This window comes from Mesoplodon bidens, assembly GCF_964165515.1.
Source record: "Mesoplodon bidens genome assembly, chromosome: 13".
Classification (NCBI taxonomy): Eukaryota; Metazoa; Chordata; class Mammalia; order Artiodactyla; family Ziphiidae; genus Mesoplodon; species Mesoplodon bidens.
Genome location: NC_138169.1, coordinates 34,506,561 through 34,518,519, shown reverse-complemented (window position 1 = coordinate 34,518,519; position 11,959 = coordinate 34,506,561). Strand labels below are relative to the sequence as shown.

Below are 11,959 nucleotides of genomic sequence, written 5' to 3'. Positions count from 1 at the left end.
TTTGTAAATGCTCACACCTGAACCCACCCTACAGGTGAAGATGAGGTGGTCTAGGACAGAGCCTGAAATCGCTATGTTTTCAAAGTTCCCTAGATGTTTCCAACGCCTACACGAGGTTGAGAATTACTGCTATGTGGGGATGTAAAGTTAAATGATGACAAACTAGTTCTGTTTGGGGTATCTTTCTGAAAGGAAGCTGCTGGCTTCTCTCTTTAAACCTAGGGGCTTAAACTCTTTTTTTCTTATTAACATATTTTTAAAAATTTTATTGGAATATAGTTGATTTACAATGTTGTGTTCATTTCAGGCATACAGGAAAGTGATTTAGTTATGCATATATTCATTCTTTTTTCAGATTCTTTTCCCATATAGGTTATTACAGAATATTGGGTAGAGCTCCCTGTGCTATACAGTAGGTCCTTTTTAGTTACCTATTTCATATTTAGTAGTGTGTGTATGTTACTCCCAAGCTCCTAATTTATCCCTCCCCACCATGTTTCCCCTTTGGTAACTGTAAGTTTGTTTTAGAAATCTGTGCCTCTGTTTCTGTTTTGTAAATAAGTTCATTTATATCATTTTTTAAAAAATTAGATTCCACATGATATGTGGGAGCTGGCGGTGGTGGTGGTGCTGGGCGAGGGGACCGGCGCCCGGGGAAGGGGCAGCAGGGGAGGGACTCGGGCCACCATGGACGACAAGGTGTTCACCAAGGAGCTGGACCAGTGGGTCGAGCAGCTGAACAAGTGTAAAGAACGTAGCGAGAACCAGGTGCAGACGTTGTGCGAAAAGGCTAAGGAAATTTTAACAAAAGAATCAGATGTGCAAGAGGTCCATTGTCCTGTTACCATCTGTTGAGATGTGCATGGTCAATTCCATGATCTTATGGAACTCTTTAAAATTGGTGGGAAATCACCAGGTACAAACTATTCATGGGTGACTATGGAGACAGAGGTTATTATTCTGTGGAGACTGTGACCCTTCTTGTGGCATTAAAGGTGTGTTATCCAGAACATACTACAATATTGAGAGGAAACCACGAAAGCCGACAAGTTACCCAAGTATATGGCTTTTATGATGAATGTCTGCGAAAGTATGGAAATGCCGATGTTTGGAAATATCTTACAGATCTGTTTGATTATCTGCTACTTACAGCTTTAGTAGATGGACAGATATTCTGCCTCCATGGTGGCCTCTCCCCATCCATAGATACACTGGATCATATAAGAGCCCTGGATCGTTTACAAGAAGTTCCACATGAGGGCCCAATGTGTGATCTGTTATGGTCAGATCCAGATGATCGTGGTGGGTGGGGTATTTCACCACTCGGGGCTGGCTACACATTTGGACGAGATATTTCTGAAACATTTACCCATGCCAATGGTCTCACACTGGTTTCTCGTGCTCACCAACTTGTAACGGAGGGAAACAATTGGTGTCACGAGCGGAATGTGTTTACCATTTTCAGTGCATCCAATTACTGTTATCGTTGTGGGAACCAGGCTGCTATCATGGAATTAGATGACACTTTGAAATATTCCTTCCTTCAGTTTGACCCATGACCTTGTCATGGAGAGCCTCATGTGATCCACAGCACCCCAGACTACTTTCTGTAAATTCCTCCTGGGAAAACCTGCCTTTGTATGTGGAAGTATACCTGGCTTTAAAAAAATATATATATATATATATGTGTGTGTGTGTATATATATATATATATATACACACACACATAAAACAAAACCAAAAAAAGCAACAGTAATCTATGTGTTTCTGTAACAAATTGGGATGTGTCTTGGCATTAAACCATATCATGGACCAAACTGTGCCATACTAATGATGAGCATTTAGCACAACTTCAGACTGAAATTAGTTATGTTCTAGATCGGTCGGTCTTAACAGTTTGCCTGCTGTATTTGTAGGAACCATTTTCCTTGGGACTGTTCAAGCAAAAAAGGTAACTAACTCCATCTACCTTTGCACTTACTTGGAAATTTTAGTTAGAGTGTTTAACTGACATGGATTAATAGGGTTGGATTTTTATTTTTGAGAAAAATTCACAAGCTAACTTCCACTTAATTCCTTAACGTTTATTTTATCGAAATGTATAATTAACTGAAAAAAAGATTCTTAGGAGTACGTTGTCATAACATTTAAAGAGATTTCCCTTCATTTAAACTAAATTACTATTTTATGTTGATTTGCATATTTCTGTATATTTGTCATGACAGTACTTGCATTCTATTTGGTGTACTGAGCAAATAAACTTTCCACTTTAAACAAGAATAAAGGTCAGGGGGGGCTTCCCTGGTGGCACTGTGGTTAAGAATCTGCCTACCAATGCAGGGGACAGAGGTTCGAGCCCTGGTCCAGGAAGATCCCACGTGCCATGGAGCAACTAAGCCTGTGCGCCACAACTACTGAGCCTGCGCTCTAGATCCTGCAAGCCACAACTACTGAGCCCATGTACCACAACTACTGAAGCCCATGCTCCGCAACAAGAGAAGCCAATGCAATGAGAAGCCTACACACAGCAACGAAGAGTAGCCCCCGCTTGCCACAACTAGAGAAAGCCTGCACACAGCAACAAAGACCCAATGCAGCCTAAAATAAACAAATTAAAAAAAACCTGACTGACATGTGGTATAAACGTACAATGGAATATTACTCAGCCATAAAAAATTTTTTTTAAAAGAACTACATAATGCCATTTGCAGCAACATGGATGGACCTAGTAACTCAGACAGAGAAAGACAAATATCCTATGGGCTTAAACTCTTCATGGGGTCAAATAATGGATATGTTTAACTAAAGCACTTACAGCTCCTGCTCAACAAAAATCCTATTTATACCAATAAAGTGTTTAGGTAACATCATCAAAAATTTATAAAATTCATAGAAGGATCAATTTATCTTTTGGAAACAAAGGAGAAATCACTAACAATGGAAGGAAGACTTTGGTTTTCTCCATCCACACTGCCAGGACTTAGAAGAAAAACAAGTTTTCCAAAACAAAGATAAAGCAGCCAAGAGGAAAATCCAATAAAATTGCCAAGGAATGACAGTGCTCTAGGAACAGATGGACTGGTTCCTCTCTGAAATTTTATGAAGAATATTGATGAACTGAAACATTGACAAAGATATTTAATGCAACCTTATAGGGAAAGTAATCAAATCTCTTGGAACACTCTAGCCAAGAGAGATGCTTGAATGCAAGGATAATGTTTTCAACCTCTTTCTCATTTTTCAGAATTACTGAATAATTGAACATTTAACAATAACTAATGGAACAAATCATGCTGTATGATCTTGGTTTTGTTTATCAATTTTGCATCAGGAGGTATGTGAAGTAAATAATGGTTTAAAGATGCCTCATTATTATAAAAAAAAGTTAAGTCATTGAGAACTTCATTCACATTCATTCTTTGGATAAATATTTATTAGGAAGCAATATTTGACAAATATTTATTAAGAATCTCTATGCTAACCAGGATGCTGGGAAGAGAATATGGTGATAAGCTGAACTACTTTGCAAATGGTGGGAAAGAGTGGCATTAATGAGGAAAAAAAAACAGTCATGTGCAAAACAAGTTGGGAGGAGGGAGGGAGCAAAATTCCAGGCAGATGGAATAAAATATCTTAGAAAAGATTAGTTATCCTTCCATTTTACACCTAAACATATATGACTGTGTGAGGTAGACTACTCAATTTCAATGATATAAGTTCTAATAAAACGTTTTGACTCATGTGCACTCCATACATGTGTATACAAGTTAATTTTAAGAACATGTCTAATATCAAAAAAACTGAATTTCAATTTCAATGTAGTACACTCGTAGATTGAAAACTTGCCAAGCCTTTGGCCATATATTTCCTGTCTTCAAGAAATTAATGTATTACTATTAATACATTACTTTTACTAGCACCTTTCTAGAACTTTCACTAAGTTTATGCCCTAGGCAATTCAACACTCAAATTTATTTTACATAAGGAACGTAAAGCAATCCCAAACAAAAGCATCAGAAATAATACATGTAGAAACACGCAAAGAAAGATGGAAGACATTGCACTTATAAAATGCATTTGTTTTCTGTGACACTATGGCAGCAGGGACTTTATAAAGGGTGCCCACTGTTCTACCAGTTTGACATATATCCATCTTCATTTCAGCTTCTGATAACTTACATGAGCCAGACATCCCGTACCAATATTTATTTGAGATAGAGATGCTTATACAGTCAACTTGCCTTTTTCTTAAAAAATTAAAGTTAAAAAAGACTATAGCAGCATGCTAGTATTTTATAGGCCACTTGAATTACCTTGCACTTGAGTTAAGGATACAACAGTGTTGATTTATCAGTCTGTTTAAACAGATGGAAGTGTTTAATTCCATCAGGCTCAATCGCAAAGAATCCCAACAGCCAATGAGCACTTTTCTGCTGGGATTTCTTAGGAGGACAATCTAACATCTTTTTTTTCCCACTTGCCATTAAAGTCCTTATCTGAATGTTGCCAAAGGTGTGTCAGGTTCGTTCGTTCCCTAAATTCTGTCTTTATTGCTGATGTCACCAGTGTTTGTGCTGCTTTGTCTTGGAGGGATGCTCTAAATGTCCTTTCCAATAGATTACTTGATGGGAAGCGGAAGCTAGGGGTAGGACAGGAGTAAACACGCAGACTTAAGAGAATGGACTTGAGGACACGGGGAGGGGGAAGGGTAAGCTGGGACGAAGTGAGAGAGTGGCATGGACTTATATTTACTACCAAATGTAAAATAGATAGTTAGTGGGAAGCAGCCACATAGTACAGGGAGATCAGCTCAGTGCTTTCTGACTACCTAGAGGGATGGGATAGGGAGGGTGGGAGGGAGATGTAAGAGGGAGGAGATATGGGGATATATGTATATATGTATAGCTGATTCACTTTGTTATAAAGCAGAAACTAAAACACCATTGTAAAGCAATTATAGTCCAATAAAGATGTTAAAAAAAAAAAAAAGAAGCTAACGTTTCTCCTACAGCTGACAGATCCTTTCCTGGAAAGAAGGAACTGAGTTTCTTCAGAGCAAGCAGATGGTCCCACCATCAGAAGGTTCCGCAGAGACTCACCTCTGCCACAAAAATTTCTCTGACAAGTGGGAAGAGGCAGGTGGAAAGTGGAAGGTGAGCCAAACACAATGTATTGAGGCCCTTGGTTCCTGGTGCCATTGAAACACCTACGTCCTGAAAGAACCCAGCAGAGCAGGCACCAGTCAGCAGCAAGGTAAAACTCAGAAAAAGGATATGTGGATATTCCTTCATATAACAGACATTACAGAACAAAAATCTTTACTTTCACACTACAGGGTTATGATTTTAGCAGAAGTATTTCTATTTCCATCAAGTTCTCCACAAAGTAGATGAGTGGAATCAGAAGGAAAAAATTCAAGAAAAATAAAACAAGGGTCTGGGGGCTTCCCTCGTGGCGCAGTGGTTGAGAGTCCGTCTGCTGATGCAGGGGACGTGGGTTTGTGCCCCAGTCCAGGAAGATCCCACATGCCACGGAGCGTCTGGGCCCGTGAGCCATGGCCGCTGAGCCTGCGCGTCCGGAGCCTGTGCTCCGCAACGGGAGAAGCCACAACAGTGAGAGGCCCGCATATCACAAAAAAAAAAAAAACAAGGGTCACTTTGAGAAATTTCCAAATAACCACCTCCTGGGCCAGCTATGCTGTCAAGTGAAACAATTGAAAACAAGAGGGTAGATCTTGTAGGCAGCTGGAGACACATTTCTAAGAGTTATCAGTTTCACAATATGGCCACTTACTTGATTCCCATTTCACTCCATATTTCTTGGATGCCAACCAAATGCCAGGCACTCGGTTAGACACGAGAGCGGTACAGAGGCTGGTGCTAACAGAACTCGGTTCAATGATCAGCTCTACCCATGACAGTTCTGCAGTCTGAGAATATATTCTCTAAAGCATGATATCACTTTCTACTTAGGGGTGGCATAATACACTTAGTGCATAGAAAGCATTCAGTAAGATATATAATAACTATGATTATTACTAGCAGTATTATTACAGGGATATGTTCTTAAGAAGCATGCCCTATGTTGTTACAGTGCATAATCTATCAAGAGATTAAAAACCACAAGCAGATACAATGCAATATAGTAGTTACTACATCTGAAAAGTATACAGACTGCTGTTAAGACAGAAAGGATAAAAGAATGACACAGCAGTGAACATCACCCCACACCTCTCCAAGAGCCTTGTCAAATCCCAAAGCTAGAACCTTTCAAGAGAAGGTCTGGATTTAAAAAATAAAAATAAAAAGGCTTGGACTTCCCTGGTGGCGCAGTGGTTAGGAATCTGCCTGCCAACGCAGGGGACACGGGTTCGATCCCTGGTCCGGGAAGATCCCACAGCCCATGCGCCACAACTACTGAGCCTGCGCTCTACGGCCGTGAGCCACAGCTAGTGAGCCTGCGTGCCACAACTACTGAAGCCCGCGCATCTAGAGCCCATGCTCCGCAACAAGAGAAGCCACCACAATGAGAAGCCCATGCACCACAACGAACAGTAGCCCCCGCTCAACGCAACTAGAGAAAGCCCGCACACAGCAACGAGGACCCAACACAGCCAAAAATAAATAAATTTATTTTTTTAAAGTCTTTAAATAAATAAATAAAAATAATAAAAAAGCTTATTTCCTTCTATACTGGAAATCTATCAAAGAACGGTACTTCAATAATACCTCTCATCTGGTTCTATTTTTTTCAAAGTTGTTATTCCTTCTAACACGCAAAAAGAAGTCTGATGTTTATTGTTTGCTGTCTGTTTCCTCACACTTGAAGGTAAACTCCACAGGGGATGCCTTTTGTCTTTCGTTCTTGCTGTTGCTCAGGACCGAATTCAAAGTACCTAGAATAGTGCCTGGCATGTACTAGTTACTCAATAAACTGTTGTTAGTTGAATGAATGAATCAGTAATTCCTATCATCCAACTGTGGGCATCTTTAGGATCTGAAATGCATAGGAAAATAAAAATCTGGAAAAGTGAACTAAGTACAAAGGAATACATTTCTACCCATCACTCCCTTATTGACATCTAACTTAGAAATCACCTACATATCTTGGTTCTCAATGCAGGACATAATATGGATAATTGAGCTATACTAGAGTTTTCTACTTTCATTCAAATATTCAAATGAAGAGAAGTGGTTTCTATAAATGTAGCTCGTTAACAATTATTAGTGCCCATCAGTGAGCCTCTTGGTTCCCTCATCCCCTCACCAGTCTGGTCCTGGATCAAGGGGAAATCACACTGCCGTGTTAGCAGTGGCTGTTGCCTGAACATGGTTCAGCACCCGACCCCTGGAAGAGCGAGAGACTTCCTAATTCTGTGGCAGAAAGGGTGGTATGTGTTCCCAGTCACAACTGAGAATTCTTTTTTTTCATAGATACAGGGTCTGGAATTTTAGATAGCTGTGGTTTTCATTATAGTAATACTCATTTGCTTGTAGAAAATGGGTGGAAAAGGACTCTAGAAATTTAACTTTAGAAGCCAGCCACTATCAGATATGTAATTTCTATGGGATAATTCTGTTGGGTGTCCAAAAATAATCAGCTTATAAGCACACCTATGGAACACAACCTCTTGGTAAATTAGTATTGCCAATATTTCTCACATTTAATGTGTGTTTATCAGCTCTCTTTGGAGCACCTCAAGCCAGTTTATGTGTACCAACATTTCTACCAAGAGGATTCCCTGAAAGAATTAAGGATGTGAGATTAAGGAGGTGAAAAAGTATTTTGTATGGGTGTATGGGGTTTTAAACCTAAATCACAAAGATATGAAATATTATGCTGCTATAACAGATAAAAATCCTACAAAACCCAAATAATCGAGATGTAACTGCCCAGAAACCCTTCCCTTAATGAAAAAACAATGGAATTCTCCCATCTAATCAATCAGTAAAGTTCTCCTTCTGTTTAGTATTGTTTTTTATCTGCTGAGTCCCTTCTAAGAGAGAAGCTGTGAAGACACAGCTGAGTTTTCACTGTGAGCTGCATGAAGACACATGACTCGGAGGCAGAAGATAAGCCACACACAGCAGAAAAACATGGATGCAATCAGAAGATGAGTGCCCCACCTGCCAAAGTACAATGGACCCAGGGCTCACCATGACCGTTAAGAGATGGTCCTCTGTAAGGATCAAGCATAACTGCCTCTTTCTGGTTAGCCTAGAGACCTTTTCCATATCCCATCTTGCCTTAATAATTACACATTCTGCTCAGAGTAAATTAAAATGTACATTTTGCATGTTGCTTTAGCTGCATTAATTTTTTCATAATTAAATCTTCCTTGGGGACAAAGACATGACTTTGATTTCTTTTGTACTCTCCTCATAGCATATGGTACCACGTCAGACAGGGCTGAACTGTAGGGGCTGTGGGCCTCTTTCCCTGTAAATGCAGCCTATGGAGCCTAAAGGCACTACTGCCGGAGTCCAAAGACCAGGGTTGCTCAATAATTATTAGCTATTATTGCACTTGTTCAGTGAATTGCTCTCACTGTCATCAAATAATTAGGGAAAATGAAAGCAGATCTAGGAAACTTCACTAGGAGAAAAAAATCTTTCATGACTAAATAATTTTTAAATTCTTTTAAAATAGCACCTTTTAAACCAAGGTGTTACTTTGTTATAAAAAGATTGTTGGCAGATGAGTTCTTGCAGATAAAAATGTATTGTTAATAACAGCATTTATTATTTGCCCACCATAAGCCCACCATTGAGCGAGATACTTTACAAAGGTTGGCTCACTGAGTCCTTTCAAAACCTCTGATATGTAAGTTTAGTTATCCTCTTTGTTCACATGAGGAAACTGAACTCCGAAAAATGAATGAACTTGCCCAAAGTCATCTAGTTAGTTAGATATCAGAATAGTAGAATCAGGACTGGGGGTGGTGAGGAGTAAGATTCCTGTCTGGAACACAGTAACAGCTGCTAGTATCCTGAATCTAATGATCGACTTCCAGCAGAGAACACCCTAATCAACACCTCAAATCTTTATCAATTCTTGAAACTCAGGTTTAATGTTTCCCAAGTTGCTGATGGGACAGGTCATATCAAAAATCAACATAACCAAAATAGAGCTCAAATTTTTATCACCACATTTTAGCCTCTTATTCCAGATCCTTACATGTTCCAGTAATGTCACTATTCCCAATGTCCTCACACTCCAAGTCTCCACTCAGCTCAAGCCATCTCCAATAACTAATTACAATCATCAAGAAAGCAGCTGCCACCTCCTAAAAAAAAAACCACTCTGCTGGCTACTGGGTTTAGGCCTAGAAGACAGACAAAAAGCACATTAGCCAATTCATCACTTGAAGGAGCTTAAAATCTAGCAGTATTCACATAAAATGTTTAAAATGTAAATCATAAAGTAAATGATCCAGAAAAATGCAACTGGAACTCAGAGGACAGTTTACCCTGGGCTGGAAGAGTCATAAAATGCTTCACGTGAGAGGCGAGATTTGACTGGGCCTTGAAGGATAGAGGAAGCATTGAAACAATGATTTTAAAAGAAATTCTTGCTCATGGTAAAACAGAAGGACATGCAGGGAAGAGAAAATTCCAGACTCCTCTTCTCCTGGCCCGAGGAGAATGTGCTGCTGGTGATTTGTCAATTCGACAGAATTTAAATACATGAAGGAAAAAGGAACAAAGGAAGAGGGAAGAAGGGCCAGAACAGCACAGTCCTGACAAGCAGAGGTGGTCATGGTGAAGAGGTGTGATGTAAGAGACTAAGAAATGGAGGGGGGAGGGATAAATGAGGAGTTTGGGATTAGCATGTACACACTACTGTATATAAAAGAGATAAACAATAAGGACCTACTGGGAACTCCTAAGGGAACTCTACTCAATATCTTGTAATAACTTATAAAGGAAAAGAGTCTAAAAAAGTGTACATATATATATATATATACATATATAAAATATATGTATAACTGAATCACTTTGCTGTACATCTGAAACTAATACAATATTGTAAAGCAGCTACATTTCAATAAAAAATTTAAAAAGAAAAAGAAATGGAGCTGAGCCACGAAGGCAGCCAGCTGTGCCTTCTTTCACTCACACATCTGAGGACCAACCAACCATGTTCCAGGTTTGTGCTCGAGTCTGGGGGATGCAGGGAAGTAAAAATGGTCGTGGCTGCTGCCCTCATAGTCTCAAGGTCAGAGTTTGAGGAGTCTCACAGTGACTTTGATAGGTCTTTAGCAAAGTAAATCTAGATGCAAGTTGAATCAGAAGGAGACCCTGGAGGCAAGAAGTTCCATTAAAAGACTCTGTACATTCCCGACATAACATGATGAAGTCTTGAAGTGGAGGGGCGGCAGCAGAATCCATACAGTACAACTGCTTCAAAATCTAACTTCATGAGGAAGAGATTAAGACCAAGAGAAGTTATATGCCGAGCCCAAATTTGGAATGTAATTAAGGGCTTTATAAAATAACCTTTGATAAGAAAGTCTCGAAGAACTAAATGTGAAAATAAAACTTTAATAGTTTATGAGATATAAAAGGATGAAACTTTTACCACTTAGAAATGGAAAAGATTTCTTAAACAAGATATCTATACCATAACAAGAATAATCAAACATGCATCTATTTTAAATTTTAAAAAGAATCTTTTCACCCAAAGGTGTCCTAAAAATGAAAAGACAAGCCACCAGTTGGGAGAAGCCCATTGAAACAAGCTTCATTTCATTTCTGGAATGAAATTACAGAAAAAACTCTGATATCCAGAATATATAAATAACTCTTACAAATCAATGAGTTTTTTAATGCAGTGGGAGAGTGGACAACATGGATGCCTACACATTCCAAAGAAATCTGAATGTTAAGAGAGGAAAAAAATGGTCAGCAACATTAGCAGTCAGGACACAACACATTAAAACTGCAAGGAGGGCTTCCCTGGTGGCGCAGTGGTTGAGAGTCCGCCTGCCGATGCAGGGGACACGGGTTCGTGCCCCAGTCCGGGAAGATTCCACATGCCGCGGAGCGGCTGGGCCCGTGAGCCATGGCCGCTGAGCCTGCGCGTCCGGAGCCTGTGCTCTGCAACAGGAGAGGCCACAATAGTGAGAGGCCCTCGTACCACAAAACAAACAAACAAACAAACAAAAAAAACAACTGCAAGGAGATATAATTTCACACCCCGAAGGCTGGCAAAAAATAACATATACCACTAAGTGTTGACAACGATACAGAACAAAAGGAACTCTTATAGATGGCTGCTGGGACATAAATAGACCAAACTCTTTTTGGTAATTTGGCATTACCTGCTAAATGGGAAGGTACCAATCCCTCCTACAATTCTCCTAAGAATATACCCTAAGGAAAGGTCCTTTGTTAGCACAAGGAGATGTGCGTATGAACATTCATAGCAGCCTTGTTGGAAAATAAACGGAATGTCCATCAATACATTAATCACTATATATTATACAACGGAATACCATAGGGTAGTAAGAATGAATAAGTAATACCTGTTCATATCAACAAAACAGTAAGCAATTAAAGTTGGGTAAAGAAGACTACGAAGAGCATGGTGTTCCTATTTATAGAGTTTTAAAACAGCAAAACAAGACTCTACTGTGTAGTACACACATATACCTACATACCTAGCAAAGTATGAGGGAATGTGCGGCAATGACAAACACAAAATTCAGTGTACAGGGTACCACTGAGGGGAGATAGGCTTGGAGAGACTCTGAGAGTATCAACAGCATGTGCAGTGACTGGGTACATGGGTGTTTATCGTAATATTTATTTTTTTGTGTTGCTGAAACATTTCACGGTAATTCTCAATTTATAATGAAGAACTGAAAAGTAGTTTGAGGCACAGGTACACAGTAACAGAGAAAGAAAAGAGTCGACTATTACTTGAAAATTTTCCAAAATATTTCATGTCTTCTCTT

General features: G+C 39.5%; 1 pseudogene across 1 annotated transcript; it reads left to right on the top strand.

The window, feature by feature from the left end:
- Positions 1-687: 687 nt before the first annotated feature.
- On the top strand, positions 688-1,662 carry LOC308627208 (serine/threonine-protein phosphatase 2A catalytic subunit beta isoform-like; annotated as a pseudogene). Its single transcript has one exon. The product of its transcript is annotated as a serine/threonine-protein phosphatase 2A catalytic subunit beta isoform-like (transcript).
- The last annotated feature ends 10,297 nt before the right edge of the window (positions 1,663-11,959 follow it).